A 17,585-nucleotide genomic window follows, 5' to 3' on the forward strand; every position below is an offset into this window, starting at 1 on the left:
TCACTTGATCTTTGACAAAGGAGCTAAAACCATTCAGTGGGAAAAGGACAGCATTTTCAACAAATGGTGCTGGTTCAACTGGAAGTCAGCATGTAGAAGAATGCAAATCAATCCATTCTTATCCCTTTGCACAAAGCTCAAGTCCAAGTGGATAAAGGACCTTCACAGAAAACCAGATATACTGAAACTAATAGAAGAGAAGGTGGGAAAGACCCTCAAATACCTAGGTACAGGGTAAAAGTTCTGAACAGAACACCAATGGCTTATGCTTTAAGATCAAGAATTGACAAATGGGACCTCGTAAAATTGCAAAGCTTTTGTAAGGCAAAGAACACTGTCAATAGGACAAAATGGCAACCAACAGATTGGGAAAAGATCATTACCATTCCTACATCTGATAGAGGACTAATATCCAATATATACAAAGAACTCGAGAAACTAGACTCCAGACAACCAAATAACCCTGTTAAAAATGGGGTACAAAGCTAAACAAAGAATTCTCAACTGAGGAAATTCAAGTGGCTGAGAAGCACCTTAAGAAATGCTCAACATCCTTAGTCACCAGGGAAATGCAAATCAAAACAACCCTGAGATACTACCTCACACCAATCAGAATGGATAAGATCAAAAACTCAAATGGTAGTAGATGCTGTTGAGGATGTGAAGAAAGAGGAACACTTCTTCATTGTTGGTACAATGAAGCTGGTACAACCACTCTGGAATTCAGTCTGGTGGTTCCTCAGAAAATTGGATATAGCATTACCTGAGGACCCAGCTATACCACTCCTGGGCATATACCTACAAGATGCTCCAAGATATATCAAGGACATATGCTCCACTATGTTCATAGCAGCCTTATTTATAATAGCCAGAAGCTGGAAAGAACCCAGATGTCCTTCAACAGAGAAATGGATACAAAAATGTGGTACATTTACACAATAGAGTATTACTCAGCTATTAAAAATAATGAATTCTAGAAATTCTTAGGCAAATGGATGGAACTAGAAAATATCATCCTAAGTGAGGTAACCCAATCACAGAAGAACACACATGGTATTTACTCACTGATAAGTGGATATTAGCCCCAAAGCTTGAAATAGCCAAGATTCAACTCACAGACCACATGAAGCTCATGAAGAAGGAAGACCAAGTGTGGGTGCCTCGGTCCTACTTAAAAGGGGTAACAAAATACTCAAGGGAGCAAATATGGAGACAAAATGTGGGACAGAAACTGAAGGAGGGGCCGTCTGGAGACCATTCCACCTGGGTATCCACCCCATGTGCAGTTACCAAAGGTAGACACTGATGTGGATGTCAGAAAGTGCATGCTGATAAAAGCCTGATATAGCTGTCTCCTTAGAGGTCTTCCAGAGTCTTACATATTCAGAGCAGGATGCTCACAGCTAACCATTAAGGGGTTTCCAATGGAGGAGTTGGAGAGAAGACTGAAGGAGCTGAAAGAGTTTTTTGCCCTATGAGGAGAGCAACAATACCAACCATCCAGAGCTCCCCAGGGTCTAAACCACCAGCTTGGGATCACATAGGGAGGGACCCATGACTCCATTTGTATAAGTATGGGAGAATGGCCATGTCAAGCATAGGTGGGAAAGGAGAATCTTGGTCCCATGAAGGCTGGACACCGAGTGGGGGGAATTAGAGGGTGGGAAGGTGGGAGTGGGGCTGTAGGTGGGAGCACATCCTCATAGAAGCAGGAGAAGGGGGGATGAGATGGGGGTTCCTGGGTGGGGGGGCAATGGGGTAAGGGGATATAATCTGAAACGTAAATATAATATCCAATAAAAAAAGACTGCAGTAAAATAGAAAAAAGAAAGAAAAGGAAACACCTCTAATTGTGTGGGCATCTTGTTAATTGAGTATTACCAAATATATAAAGCTATTGGATAATCTTTAAACATTAAAGTCTCATTTCTACCAGGATGGTGGGATGGTTTGGGCTCAGCCCAGCCTTGTGGAGACAGCGTGGGAGATTGGTTGAGCCACCTGTCTCTGATGCTGGCGTCTCATGGATGCAGAGCCGGCCATTTCTAGCTGGCCATTTCTAGCTGTGGCACACATGTGGCCTCTGGCCAGGAAACAGAGCTAAGCAGAGCCACCGCCACTTAGATAGTTGGCTCAAGAAATAGCCTTTTAAAAATATTACAGTAACAAGGCTTATTGGATGTGGGGGGTCATGCATGTGGAGGCTGCCTCTGAGAGGATGAAACAGGAAAAGGGACATAACAAAAGACACTGTTTTTTTTTTTTTTTTTTTTGGGGGGGGGAGGGTTATAACTCATGCACATAAGGAGAATAAACAACTCTTGATGGCAGAGGAAAAGTGTGTCATTTTGGAGACCTGGTGATGCTATGCCAGTGTCTCTAGGTTACTGAAGATGGGCTTAGGGGTGGGATTTTTCAACATCAATTATGATGGATAGTTTTATGTCAACTTGAAAAAAAACCTAAATTATCTGAAATGAGGTAAATTCAATTAATAAAATGCCTGAGCCTGATACCTGCACAAACGCTTCAGCCTGCTTGCCTCCCAAAGGTTTGCAGGAACTGAAGACACAGGTAAAAATCTCACACAAATACCCACACTTGCTGGGATAACCATAGGGCTCAGATGACACAGGCCTACTTCTCCCACCCTAAACCCCTGAGCTCAACTTTCATGCCAGCCCACTTCCCCTCCCAGGCTGAATTACTGGCCTGATACATGCCCAAACACTACAATCTGTAAGCCTCCCAGGAGCTCCACAACCAACAAGGGCACAGGATGTCTGCAGCAACCAGGGACACAGGAAGCCTGTTCAAACCAGACACACACTAACCAGAGACAACACTGCCTGCCTTGAAGGAGACCAGCTCTAATTTAGATCACATAGCTCTACCTCCCTCCAAGGAGGCCTGTTCTATTCAATAACACCCAGGCTACTTAACAGAGAGAACCAGAAGGCCAGAGGCAAGTCCAAGATCATAAGAGACAGAACCCAAATGCAATTTGGCAACATGAGAACCCAGTTCTCCCACAACAACAATCTCTGGATACCTTAGATCCAGATATTTTAACAACAAGATAATGACCTAAAAATCCTATCTCATGAAGATTATAGAGATCTTTAAGGAGGATATACAGAATTCCCTTTAAAAAAATACAGAAAAATAGAGGCAAACAGGTAGAAGCACTTAATGAAGAAACAAACCCCTTAAAGACATACAGGAAAATACAATCAAGCCACTAAAGCAATTGAACAAAATGTTTCAAGAACTAAACATGAAAGTAGAAACAATAAGGATGCAAGCATCACCAACAGAATACAAGAGATAGAAGAGAAAATCTCAGGCATAGAAGATACCATAGAAGATAGTGATACACCAGACAAAGAAAATACAAAGTGTCAAATGTTCCTAACCCAAAATATTCATGAAATTCAGCACAAAATGAAAAGGTCAAACTTAAGAGTAATAGGAATATAAGGTGAAGAATGCCAGCTCAAAGGGCCAGAAATCATCTTCAACAAAATCACGACAAAAACTTCCCTAACCTAAATAAGGGATGGCCATAAATGCACAAGAAGCTTACAGAACATCAAATAGACTGGGCTAGAAAAGAAAATCATCCTATCACATAATATTCAAAACACTAAATTACAGAACAAAGAAAGAATATACAACACACAATATACACAAACACTCACAAAACACATCGTCTCAGTATTGTCTCAGTAATTTTTTTAATACAGAGTCCTGCTCTTTAGGGCTGGTCTCAATTCATGGCAATCCTTCTACCTCCCAAATGTTGAGATTACAGGCTTATATAGGTTGTGAAACCTGCTATCTCAACACATCTAGCCTGTCTGCCTTTGGTGTACAAACTTCTACTTGGTCCTGAGTTGCTAAATTTTCTCCTAGAAATCAAAAAATTTAACAACCTTTTGATTCTCGAGGACAAAAAGTAAATCTTTGTTTTGTGACAGACTTAAAAACTCACTTAAGATCATTGTTACCTTTTTTTCTAAGACCTATTTTTTTTTTTATGTATGAGTACACTATTGTTGTTTTAAGAAAATCCAGAAGAGGGCATCAGATCCCAATACAGATGGTTGTGAACCACCATGTGGTTGTTGAGAATTGAACTCAAGACCTCTGGAAGAGTAGCCAGTGCTCTTAACTGCTGAGCTATCTCTCCAGCTCTCTAGCTTTCTTACTTAAGATTTTTTTTTTTGTTTGTTTTTTTTGTGTAGCCCTGGCTGTCCTGGAACTCACTTTGTAGACCAGGCTGGCCTCGAACTCAGAAATCCGCTTGCCTCTGCAGATTTACTCCAAGTGCTGGGAATAAAGGCATGCACCACCACCGCCCGGCACTTAAGATTGTTAAAATGTAGGAAGAACATAGACTCATAAGACCAGCTTAAAATACTTTGTGGGACTAATGAAGTAGATTTGAGACACTGGTGACCTTTGGATTCTGTAAGAAGAGGTTTTTCAATAGATGAAAAATAAAAGTTTTAATTTTTTTTAAATATTAGAAGTGGAGTAGACTTTCTTACTGTTTGTATTTAAGTTTTCAATGATTTAAATCACAGCACTTGGAGGCTAAATAAGGGCTTCTGAAATCATCTGTGCCAATAAGCTGTATGTACCTGGGCTGTATGTATCTTGTTAAAATTGTCTGTTGGGTGGAATGTGGTAGCACACTTCTATAGTTCCAGCACTTGGGAAGCTAAGGCAGGAGAATCACCATTAGTTCTGAAAGATCCCTGAGAGAGGAGTCCCTTACTCAAGTCTCAGGATGTCATGGCCACCCAGTAGTTCACAAGACACCCATCTAGATGCAATCAGCAAGAGATATATTTCAGGATCAACGTGCTGATGGTCAATTCATAACCCACGCAGGAGCAGAGGAATTGACAATTCAGCCTGGTGAGAGGAGATCTTATATAGAGGAAAACCACAAACCAAGGGGGGTAAAGGGGTAACTAAGGAAACATAACATAAAAATAGTGAAAAGTCCCCCCAAAAGGCTCAACCCTTAATTTAGTCAGAGTCATGTGAAAACATCTTGTACACTTATCTTTCTCAAGAATGTAACCTTGCCCAACTATCTGTGCTTTGGGCCTTCCCCACCCACAGGTGGGTTCTCTTCCTCAAGGTTTGAGGAATGTTTATCAGCATTTCCCTTCCTCTCCTGAATGTTAATCCAGCAAGTATCCTCTGATTCAGGGATAATGTACCTCTCCTGGAATGTAGAATATATCCCGGGGCAGTGAAGACCAAAAATCTCACATTTAGCTCTGCTTTCTTGGTAGAACTAGTATTTTTCATAATTTTTCTATACCTTTCAGTTCAAGGTAATATATCTGAGAAAACCAAAAAGAAAAGAGAATTATTCCCCAAGCACTCAAGTGGGGAAGGGCACAGGGTTTTAATCCCAGTACTTAGGATGCAGAGGCAAGAGGATTTCTGTGAGTTCAAGGACAGTCTGGTCTACAGAGTGAGTTCCAGGACAGTCAGCCAAGAGCTACAAAGAGAGACCCTGTCTTGGGAAAAAATGGGGAGGGGGGGAGAACTTGTCCAACATTCCTGGGCAGGGACCTGCAGTCTCAGCTGTACAGGACACTGAGGAGGGAAGGCTTCTTGAGCCCAGGAGTTCCAGGCTGACTGGGGCCCTATCACATGACCCAGTAGTAGTAGTTGCTGTTTTGTTTTTAATTCTGCTAGTCTTTTACATATATTGATCTCTGGGTCTCATTATAGTCTCATGAAATAAAGTTCCAGTCAGCTTTCACTTTGCAGATTAGAGCGATAAATAACCCAATCAAACGGCAGACTCTTCAAAGATAAACTGTAGCTTCTGTGTTAGAAGCAACAAGACTTGGACTTCATCCTTTCCATAGTTAACTTTGGGGCCACAGGAGCTGGTCTCTCAGCTGGTCTCAGCTGGTTTCAGCAGTGGGTGAGCTGAACAGCTCCTCTCACTGACCTGTGCTTTAGTTTCACGCACATTCAGCTTCACAAGCCAGTCTGCATAGAGAAGCAACCTGAACCTTGAAGTTTTCCTGTCTCTTGACACACATATGTACCAGTCAGGTACACTGGTATGAAATTTTCCAGAAAAGAAAGTGTGGCTCCTTTGGTAGCATGGCCATGCTTCAGGAGTAATATTCTATATGTATAGTTGTCTTATATAACTAAACAACACATGTAAGATACCATATTTGTCCCAGTATCTCAGCTGAAGCCATCAGACTGCTAGGACTGACTGCTAAAGCCAGTCAGCCTTGAGAAGAGAAGGCTCAGCTATTGGATTGGAGGGTCTCAGGAGACTTAGGCCTTACATAGTATCTGAAATTGCTGGACCCAGCAGACTTGGGGTGTCTTAGTTAAAGAGCACAGGAAACCTTACTCTCCCATCCCCCACCATTGGCCACCTTCTCTCAGCCTTGCTTACAGGCTCACTAAGACAAGAGGGCAAGGGGCTCTTCAGTGCTTTTGTCATACTGACTAAAGGCCTAGGACCTCTTCAAAAGATGCAGGAATCTGACTGCAATTACTTGCCTCAGGCCAAAAAACCTCCTTTGGTTTCTTCTTTCCCAGAGTAAGGAGGCTGGGAGCTTTGATAGCTTTTTTAGAGAGTACTTTCACCCCTTCAGCAAACACCTCTGGAGGCTCTGTTTTGTACCTGAAGAAAGACATGCTGTTAACCTGGGGACAGGTGTTTTGGAAGAGGCCAGGAGCCAGTCTGAGGGTAATTCTGTAGGTTGTGTATTCACTTCAGGCTTTTCTTATGTTAATTTTCCTCTACTTCTTCCTGCTACTCTTCATTGTCTTTTAAGACAAACACACAAATTAGCCAAGAGCCCAGCTCCTTCATAAAGGGGGTGGGGGTGGTGCTGAAAAGAGGCCAGGGAAAGAAAGAAAGGGATTTAATTGTATCTAAGAATGTGGCTATTCCACTGGGTGGTGGCGGTGTATGCCTTTAATCCCAGCACTTGGGAGGCAGAGGCAGGTGGATTTCTGAGTTCTAGGCCAGCCTGGTCTACAAAGTGAGTTCCAGGACAGCCAGGACTACACAGAGAAACCCTGTCTCGAAAAACCAAAAAAAAAAAAAAAAAAAAAAAAAAAAAAAAACCAAAAAAACAAAAAAAAAAAAACAAACAAAAAAAGAAAGTGGCGATTCCAAAGAAAAGGTTTGTAAAAGGTCAGAAATGTAAGTGGTAAGGAGAAATGTGCTGGAAGACCTTGTCATGTTTGTTGGGCCTCAGTTTCACTATCAGATAGGACTTTGACAACTTCATAAGCTGGGCTGAGTATCACAAAGTGCCTTAAATGGCAAGAAAGTGGGATCCAGTTTCTGTGGGTTGTTATGAAGACCCCCAAACTCGGGAGACCCTTACTCAAGTCTTGGGAAATCACGGCCACCCAAAAATCAAAAGACACCGTACCTGGATGCAGTCAGCAGAGGTTTATTAGGGAGAGTTGGTTAGCCAACGGTCAAATTGCTTGCCCACGCAGGAGCTGAATTTGACAAAGCCAGTCAGTCTGAGAAGGGTTTTTAAAGGGGGAAACCACAAACCTGGAGAGTGAGGAGGGGGTGAAAGGTTGCTAAGAAAATATAACATAAAAATAGTGGAGAATTCCAGAGGAACCCAATCTAAGTGAATCAGGGTCATGTGGAAAACACTCTGTATACCCATTCCTCTCAAAAATGTGGTCTTGCCCTGTCACTTGCCCAACTATTTCTCAGTCTCACCTAGATGACTTGTATTTTTCTTTGTGGTCAGGAATGTGTCTTCCTGCTTTGGGTCTTCCCCACCCACAGGTGGGTTCTCTTCCCTGAAGCTTGAGGAATGTTAACCAGCAAGTGTCCTCTGACTCAGGGATAATGTACTCCTCCTGGAATGTATCCCGGGGCAGTGAAGGCCAGAAATCTTACATTCAGTTCCACTTTCTGGAACTAGTGATTGCATTCTTTTGCTCAGGTCTAGGGGTAAAGAAACAGCCTGTATATATTTTATAAAATAATCTTTATAATTTTTCACTCTACAGTTAGAGCAGTTCAGATCCTCAATAGTGACAGAGAGGGGCTGGAGAGTTGGTTCAGCTAAGAGCACTGACTACCCTTCCAGAGTTTCTGAGTTCAATTCCCAGCAACCACATGGTAGCTTACAACCATCTGTAATGGGATCCAATGCCCTCTTCTGGTGTGTCTGAAGACAGCTACAGTGTACTTATATACATAAAATAACTAATTCTTTTTAAAATAAAAAAGTGATAGAGAATTAGAAAAGAAAGTCCAGGAGACATTGGAGTCACTGCCTTGGTTGTAGAAAGTGACAGAAACTCACAGCTGTTTGAGGTGGCTCAGGTAGGCAGGTCTTTGTGTGTTTGAGGCCACCCTGTTCTACATAGTGAATTTCAGGAAGCTGGAGCTAAGTAGTGAGACCCTGTCTCCAAAAATCCAAAGCCAAAACAAACACAAAGAAATCTAAGCAACAAAAAAATAATAGAAAAAGAATCCTGAAATGTCCCTGTTCTGTCTTTCCCAAAAACTTCTTCTAGGGTCCTATCTGTGACTTGTTACTTGTGGGGTCATTGCCATTTTCAGACCAAGTGTACACTGTCCTCATGTCCAAATGCCTGCAGCTTCTCACATGAGGGACAGAGATAAAACAGCCCCAAAGCTCAGGGAGGGAGCCACAAGGCCTCCATCCACTGACTACCCTCCCTCAAAATGCTCTGGGTTGGGATGGTCTCTTCACATGGTGCAGTAAGGAGGGGCCAGAGAGGTTGTAGGGTAAGTGAGAAAGAGTGTATAGAACAGGCAAGTGCTACTCTCACTTCTCCACATGGAATGCTTATCAGGTTGGAATTCAACCAGAAAGTTCATTTGCTTTCTTCGTGGAACTTAGCATGGTGTGGTCAGTTTTTGTTGAATGGACAAGTCAATACACTGAGCTCTGGGCCATTGAGATGGCTCAGTGGGTAAAGGTGTGTGTGTCAAAGCCTGCTGACCTGAGACCCATTTAGTAGAAGGAAAGAACATGAGCAGTGGAGAAAGTTCAGTGCTTAAGGTACTTGCTCTTATCCATGTGAGTCACCCAGCTGCTAGAATAATACATAAATGCCCCACTCCTGAGAGGGTGCCTGTGCAAAGGGTCCGCTTGACGAGAGAGTGTGGCTTCACAGGTAGTCTGCTAAAGTCTGACTTTGATAAGGCCACATTCCTTTAATTAAAAGGAATTAATATACAATATGATATTGTATATTACATACATATATAAAACAATAATTATGCATGTTTTTCCTACACACATATATATGCACCCTGTGTTCTTGGTGCCCATGAAGGTCAAAAGAGGATATCACATCCATTGAACTGGAGTTATTGATGGTTCTGTGCTGGAAAGTGAACTGGGGTCCTTGGCAAGAGCAACAAGTGCTTTTAATTGCTGAGCCATCTCTTCAGCCCCCTACATTCCTTTAGAGATGAAGCTCATCTTCTCTGGACTGAGCAGGATTCAGTATGATAATGCATGCTCCAGCTCTGTCTAGCCCCCAGGGCCAGGACCCCTTACCAGGTCTGCAATTGGTCCCGTGACTGGGACAGGTTGTGAAGGTTCCAATCGGAGCCACCATTGTCTCCTGTAACGCGCGCCCCCAAAATCCCTTTTCGCCCGCGAATAAGGACAGGAGGCGATACGGGTTTACTGCCACGAGGAACTTTTTACTACCGCACACGATAAAGCGGAAAGACCCAAGAAACCGGAAGAGGGTCCCTTAAATACACCCTAGAGTGACGTATTCACTTCTGAATGGCTGCTTGCTCACTACCCAGTATTACGCCTCGGGATAGGCCAGTGGTTTGGCGCTCTTTCTGCCTAGCAGCTGCGCAGAATGATTGTTTATTGCTGGGGAAACATGTGGCCAGCGCCATGTTGGAAAACGCACGTGTGCAGCCACAGCGGCTCACTACATCTCTCCCTGTTTAAATTATTAATATGAAACAGCCTTTTGCCTATTAAATGTAGTACCAAATAAGATTCGAACTCAAACCCGATCAAGCAAACTCCATCTTGGGGGGGAGTAAGCGATCAAGAGCTTATAGCCCGAAGATTTTTTCCTTACCCTTCCAGGTGCCATGGAAACGAGTCCTCTGGGTGCATGGGCTAAGGAAATATAAAGAGAATTGACACCCATCCCTGTGCAATGGAGTATATATATAGCTCCCAGGAGTGCAAGGGCTGTCAACCTATTATCTGGTATCACAATTATTTAGGCAAGAGCTGACTGGACAAGACTTCTCATCTACCCAGTGCAAATGAGCCGAGCTCTTGGGGTGCATAGACTGAGAATGTCTCTGTCATAGGCTATTTCTAGCCTAGATCATCAAATTTCAGGGAGGATGCTTGCCCCAAGGCTGCGCGTGCTTAGGCTTAGAGCTACCTTGTCACGTTTTTGCTGGGCTTGAGCTTACAAACCATCCATCTATGAATACTAGTTCACATCCTAGAAGTGTGTCACGCAGGCCTATTCCGGCTCTTTGGAAAGAAAGAAAGAAGGAAAGAAAAGGCAGAAGAAATTTATTTTTAAGAAGTAAAATCTCCACGGGCAGCAGGTTTCATCCGCTGGAAATCCGAGCTTGTAATCACGGCTGTATCTGGTCCAACTTCCCATTCCACTTTCCTTTTAAGTAAGCAGAAAGATTATGGCTTTAAATAAATGTATCATTCACAAATCTCAGAGGTGAAATACCTGGATATGGGGTCATTGAGACACAGCTCATTTGAGCCATATCTGCGAGCTGTATCAAGTGTGCTTGGAGCGAATAAACTCTCTGATTGACCAACACATCCACTTTCTGTGGGAGGGTCAAAAGCCTCAGAGGTTTTTTCTGAAATTTGATTAGCAACAGTAGCTGCTGTGATTTGATTAACCATGTCTAAGTCAGCTGTTACAGCTGCAATTTGTAGGGATGGTAATAGCATCGATAAGGGCTGCAGTTATATTAGAATCTCCTTTCTTGTCAGGATAAAATCAAGGTCTCAGACGTCTGAACGGGGATAGGGATCAGAGTGGTAAACTGGCTATTAGACCTGCTTATAGAAAAGCAGACCAGCACTGTAATATAAAGCGAGTTACATTGGTACAAGTTAGCAGCAGCAACGCCTTTTAAGAAGGCAAGGGCATAGGTTTTTGAGAAGCAGATAGGTTAACCATCTAAATTTACTGTATATACTAGGAACCCGATTTTGGAGAGTCCAAATGGGAGCTGAGAGCGTCTGCAGATGAATCCTTCGGGGGGGTCCTTTTCAGGAACCGCGAGTCGCCGCGTCAGTCGCTCTGGCAGCCAAAATGGATTGTCTTCCCCCTGTGGAAACACACAGACCGCTCCCCGGGATCTTATTAAAATAGGATCCGGGCCTTTCCATAGACCAGTCAAAACATCTTTCCATTTTACCATTTCTTTTGGCCTAGTTGGTTCCAGGCAATGTCGATCAGCCGCTGAATTGCCTTGACTGTCCAAATTCAGAAAGTTGAGGGTAAAAAGTGCCAGAGAAATAATAGCTCGTGGCACCGTGGGCAGAGCTTCCTCAACTTCTCCCTTTTGTTTTATCAAATAAGTTTTAAGGGTGCGGTGAGCACGCTCAATGATGCCCTGTCCCTGGGGGTTATAAGGAAGACCCGTCAGGTGTGTCACTTCCATATGGCGACAAAATTGTTTAAATTTTTGAGAAGTGTAGGCTGGCCCATTGTCCGTTTTAAGGATTTTAGGCTTTCCCCAAGCACTCCAAGCTTCGAGGCAATGTTGAATAACATGGGCCGCCTTTTCTCCGGTCAAAGGAGAGGCAAATATAACTCCAGAACAAGTATCAATAGAAACATGCAAATATTGTAATTTACCAAAGGATGGGATGTGGGTAACATCCATTTGCCAGATTTGTAAGGGCCTGATTCCCCGAGGGTTAACTCCTGTATGGGGAACAGGTAGGAAATGACAGCAGTTTTGGCATTGAGTAACAATATCTCTGGCCTCCCTTCTAGAGATGTTAAATCGACATCTTAATGTCTCAGCTGTCACATGAAACCTTTTGTGAAAAGCTTTAGCCAAATCTAACTTTGGTGAAAGGGCAAATGCAATTAACCTTGTGGCTCGATCTGCCAGGTCATTGCCACGGGACATAGGTCCCGGTAAGCCTGAGTGAGCCCTAATATGAGTTATAAAGACCGGGGATCTACGCTTAGCCAGGGTAAGCTGAATCTTTTGAAAAACTTCCACAAGTCTGCTAGATGTCTTAATTAACCCAGCAACTTCCAATGCTTTTACTGCATTAACCACATAGAAGGAATCTGAAACAATATTTAAGGGACCTGGAAATATTTCCAGAACCTCTGACACCACTAAGCATTCCACCATTTGAGGTGAGGTTTCATGATATTGTTTGGATGTAACTTTATCATTAACCACATAGGCACCTATTCCTGTTTTTGACCCATCCGTATAAACTACCATTCCATCTGGGAGCGGCTCCTGAGACACAATACGTGGAAATATGATAGCTTGAGTTAAAGCAAATTGTAAGATGGGATGCTTAGGATAATGATTATCTATTTGACCATTGAAGGAAGTAACCAGCACTGCCCACACATCAGAGGTCGCCGTTAATATTTGGACTTGGTGAGCAGTATAAGGCACTATTAAAACCTTAGGCTCTCTTCCAAAATGAGTAATAGCCGCTTTTAGCCCTTGAAGGGCAAGCTGAGCGACTGCATCTGGATACCTTTCAATGATCTTTGCAGGAGACGCATTAGGGTGGACCCATAACAAGGGCCCCTCCTGCCATAATACAGCAGTTGGTAAGTGTCTAGTTTTAAAAACACATAAGTCAAAGGTTTTGGTTTCATCTATGCGTTTCAACTGGGCGTCTTGCAAAGCGTTTTCTACTACTTGCAGAGCACGGCTCGCAGCTGGTGTTAAGGCCCTTGGTGAGGAAATATGAGCATCTCCTTCTAAAATATCAAATAAAGGTTTCAGCTCGGCCGAGGGAATTTTTAAAAACGGTCTTAACCAATTTATATCACCTAATAATTTCTGAAAATCATTTAAAGTATGTAAATGGTCTCTACGAATCTCCAATTTCTGAGGAATTATCTTTTCTGGATAGATAACTGTCCCTAAAAAGGAACCAATCTCTGAAAATTGAACTTTCTCAGTAGCAACATTTAGACCCCACTGTTCTAAGGTTTTTAATAATAAGGGGTATGAGGTCTGTAAAGTACCTAAATCCTTATGACACATAATAATATCATCTGTATAATGAGCCAGCAACAGCGAAGGAAATTGCTTCTTAATTGGCTCGAGGGCCATTTGAACATACAGCTGACATATGGTAGGGCTGTTGGCCATGCCCTGAGGCAGGACTTTCCACTGATATCTCTTATCAGGTTCAAAACGATTAACAGTAGGTAATGTAAACGCAAATCTTGGCCTATCTTGTGGACATAAGGGAATAGAGAAAAAACAATCTTTAATATCTATAATTATAATTTTCCACTGCTTAGGCAAGGCAGAGAGTAGAGGCAAACCTCGTTGCACAGAGCCAAATAGTCGCATCTGTGCATTGACCGCTCTTAAATCATGTAAAAGCCTCCATTTCCCGGATTTTTTTTTAATAACGAATATAGGTGTATTCCAGGGGGAGGTAGAAGGTTCTAAATGACCGAGCTGCACTTGTTCTTTAATTAGTTTTGTAGCAGCTTCCAATTTCTCAGAGGATAATGACCACTGAGGTACCCAGACGGCCTCCTCTGTGAGCCAGGGTATGGGTATAGAGCCCTCAGTGGCAGCTAGGAAAAACCCAGTCCTTGCCTTCCTGCGTTTGATTCTTGTGAGACAGGATCTAACCTTCCTTGTTCGTTCCTGCCAAGACCTTTCCCTTCTTTAAATCCCATGCTTTTCATAATGTTTACAGCTTGTGGGGAGTATTCACTGGTCAGAACTAGCCCTAGGCCCTGTAAAATGTCCCTTCCCCAGAGGTTGACGGGGAGGGGAAGCACATAAGGTATAAAACTTCCTGTCTGACCCTCTGCTGCCTTCCAAGTCAACGAGCGGGAGCTGACTGCAGGGCTGGCTTCATATCCCAATCCTTGTAGGGAGTGAGATGATTTCTCTACAGGCCATGCCTTAGGCCACCAATTAGCGGAAATGATACTTTTATCCGCTCCTGAGTCCAGAATTCCGGTAAATTTCTTCCCCTCTATTGCTAACTGTAAGGTGGGTCTAGTTTTAAAATCAACCACCAGATGAGCGAAGTCAGTTCCTGAGGAACCAAGCCCCTGAGAACCTCTAAGCTTCTCAGTGGATGGAAAACAATCATGTAAGCTTGGAAGAACAATCAATTGAGCGATCCTATCTCCAGGGGAGATAGAGAATACACCTTGTGGGCTAGAACAGAGAACTTGAAGTTCTCCGGTATAATCCTGATCTATTACACCGGGGTGTACCACAAGCCCTTTTAAGGTGAGAGAGGAACGGCCTAATATAAGACCAACGCTTCTCTCTGGCAGGGGGCCTCTGTAATCGACCGGGATCGGCTGCACCCCCATGTGTGGCATTAATAAGACTCGGGAGGTGGAGCACAGGTCCAGTCCTGCGGAACCCCTTGTGGCTCTGCAGCGAACAGAGTCTCCTGAGTGTTCTGCAGTGTCCCATATCTTTTGGGGCCCTGGGATCTCGGGCCCGCATATCCGTTTTTTGAAAATTTTTCCTCCTTAATGGCTGACAGATTTGGGGGGAGAATTTGACCTTTTATATCCCTAATAGAACGGCAATTTTGAGCCAAATGATAGCCTTTTCCACACCTAGTGCACAGTTTCGTTGGTATTTGATTATTTGGGCACTCCCTTTTTCTATGTCCGGCCTTCCCACAGGCATAGCACCGGGCCATATGTTTTGACGGGAAGGTTCCACGATTCTGACCCTTAAGCAGCATTGCCGCCATTTCTAAGTTCGCCGCCGCGAGCCCTGCGTTAGTAAGAGGACCTCCCAATCCTCGGCACACTCTTAACCAATCTTGTAACCCCTTAGCTCTCCGCGGCGCAATAGCGGCACGGCATTCCGCCGTGGCGTTTTCAAAAACCATCTGTTCTATTAGCGGCATCGACTGTTCTGGATCCCCAAAGATTCTACCCGCTGCCTCGGTCATCCGCGCCACAAAGTCAGAGAACGACTCATTAGCTGCCTGAATTATCTTGGACAAATAAAGGTTACTGCCTTCCTTCCTAGGGAGGGACTTCCACGCCTTTATCGCAGCTGCTGCTGTCTGCGCGTAGACCTGCCAAGGATGAGCGGTCTGGTCATTCGCGTGTACGCCAACTCCCGCTAGCATATCAAAAGTCCATAATTCCTGTCCCTCAGTATTTGCATTAATCCTAGCTTGTGCTTGTAACGCCTCATGCCACAAGGCCTTCCACTCTAGGTATTGGCCCATATTGTTAAGTACCGCCTTCACTGTGTTCTGCCAATCTCCTGGAGTCATGGCGGCTGTAGCTAACCTCTCTACTTGGGCTACAGTAAAGTTAGCTCCAATTCCATATGCGCGCACTGCTTCCGCTAATTCTTTGACCTGTCTATAATCTACGGGAGCATAAACGCGGGCGCCTTCTGCCGCTTCAAAGACCGGAAATGCAAGCTGTAGCTGCCTCTGATCCGCCGGGCTGAGGAATGAGTTAGGGCCTCCGCCCGAATCGTAAGTTGGAGGCAAGAGTGGGGCTGAGGAATTCAAAGGCTTTCTTAGTCTTACTTTGGGACCGCCAGCCTTAGTACAGGCAGCTGGTTCCTGCCCCAGGCCCTCTTCCTCTCCTTGTGTTAGATCTTCCTCGGAGCTGCTAAGGTGTATGGAAGCAGGCTCCTTAATTGGGTGCGGGGGTTCCCGCTTCTCTTCACCAGCCGGTGAAGGTTTGCTAGCTTTAACAGGCCCTGCAGTGGCCTGTATCCCTCCTGAACATTCTTTCCTATAACCAAACTCTCTGGCCAGTCTCTCTCCAGACTTCTTCGTCTGTTTCTCTTTTCCCAACCCTATGGCTGAGCACCTGTTGCCACATCCTGGTTCTGATAGCTTAGAGCAGACCTTTTTTGAAACCTCTCCACTCCTATTAGCTGTGCCTCGAGCTAGTTCCTCACAACAAAAATAGACTGTCAACGAAAACCACACAAGGCCAGCTACTACAGCAGCGGCAGTGAATGAAAATTCGGTCGCAACAAAGGTCTCCACGCCAAGCATACCTTCCAGGATGCACCTCGAGTTCCGCAGTTTGTAACCCGTCCCCAAGCTTGGGTGGTCTCCCGCAGCGCCTTAAAATTTCCCGGGTTAATCGGCACCAGATGTAACGCGCGCCCCCAAAATCCCTTTTCGCCCGCGAATAAGGACAGGAGGCGATACGGGTTTACTGCCACGAGGAACTTTTTACTACCGCACACGATAAAGCGGAAAGACCCAAGAAACCGGAAGAGGGTCCCTTAAATACACCCTAGAGTGACGTATTCACTTCTGAATGGCTGCTTGCTCACTACCCAGTATTACGCCTCGGGATAGGCCAGTGGTTTGGCGCTCTTTCTGCCTAGCAGCTGCGCAGAATGATTGTTTATTGCTGGGGAAACATGTGGCCAGCGCCATGTTGGAAAACGCACGTGTGCAGCCACAGCGGCTCACTACAGTCTCCTCTCAAACAATGTCAAATACAGGTAAAGCCTGGTTAGTGGCTCAGATGCTTGGGTAGAGGAAGGTTGGTAAGGGGAAAGGAGGGATAGAGCTGATGATAAAGTAATGGTGACACTTTGCCATGCCAGAAGAGACATGGAGAGAGGGCTCAAAGTAAACCAGGGCCACACAGTGAACAGGGTTTCTCAGCTCTGGAGTTTATTACCTCAATAGGCTTCTCAGACAAGCTTAGACCTGGCACCCCCACCACAACTCCCATGACACAACTCTGCCTCCTCCCTCTGACTCTATTTCCTCCCTTTAACTCTGCATCCTTCCTCTGCCTCCTCCCTCTGATTCTTTCTCCTCCCTATAACTCAGCCTCTTTCCTCTGCCTCTGCCTCCTTCTTCTAACTCTGCCTCCTCCCTCTGGGTCTCCTCTCTGACCCTGATCTTCCCTCTATACTGTTTCCAGTTATGATCAGGTCCTGCCATGCTCTCAACTGGTTATGGCAATTTCCCACTATATTGTCCTGCTTTCTGTTCTAACAAAATTGGTCCTATATTCTTGAAAGTCAGCACATGGCCAAAAACAGAAAACTGGTCCATAGGTGGTATTTGATGGTTTCACAGGGACAATTAGCTGGGTGCCTGCTCTCCTCCCTGCATGAGCTGTGGTGGGTGTGACTTTAGTTCTCTTGTCAAGAATGGCTGAGACAAATCCCTACTGGAGTCTAGCCTGGCCAGCCTTCCCTGGTGGTGTTGGAATGTAAATTCTAAGATCTAAACCAGGGGACATGCTCCTCCAGAATCACACATGGACAGAGGATTTGTTGCAACAACATGAAGTTTAATGATACTGGTGCACCAGGACTCTCTCAC

The 17,585-nt window shown here is 44.4% G+C and overlaps 1 long non-coding RNA gene across 1 annotated transcript; it reads right to left on the reverse strand.

Annotated features, from left to right (window-relative positions):
- Positions 1-10,140: 10,140 nt before the first annotated feature.
- On the reverse strand, positions 10,141-16,650 carry LOC143443942 (uncharacterized). Its single transcript, XR_013113401.1, has 2 exons — positions 16,289-16,650; positions 10,141-11,374 (listed from the first exon to the last, which is right to left on the reverse strand). It is a non-coding gene; the product is annotated as an uncharacterized LOC143443942 (long non-coding RNA).
- Positions 16,651-17,585: the final 935 nt, after the last annotated feature.

Source organism: Arvicanthis niloticus, chromosome 11 (genome assembly GCF_011762505.2).
Source record: "Arvicanthis niloticus isolate mArvNil1 chromosome 11, mArvNil1.pat.X, whole genome shotgun sequence".
Classification (NCBI taxonomy): Eukaryota; Metazoa; Chordata; class Mammalia; order Rodentia; family Muridae; genus Arvicanthis; species Arvicanthis niloticus.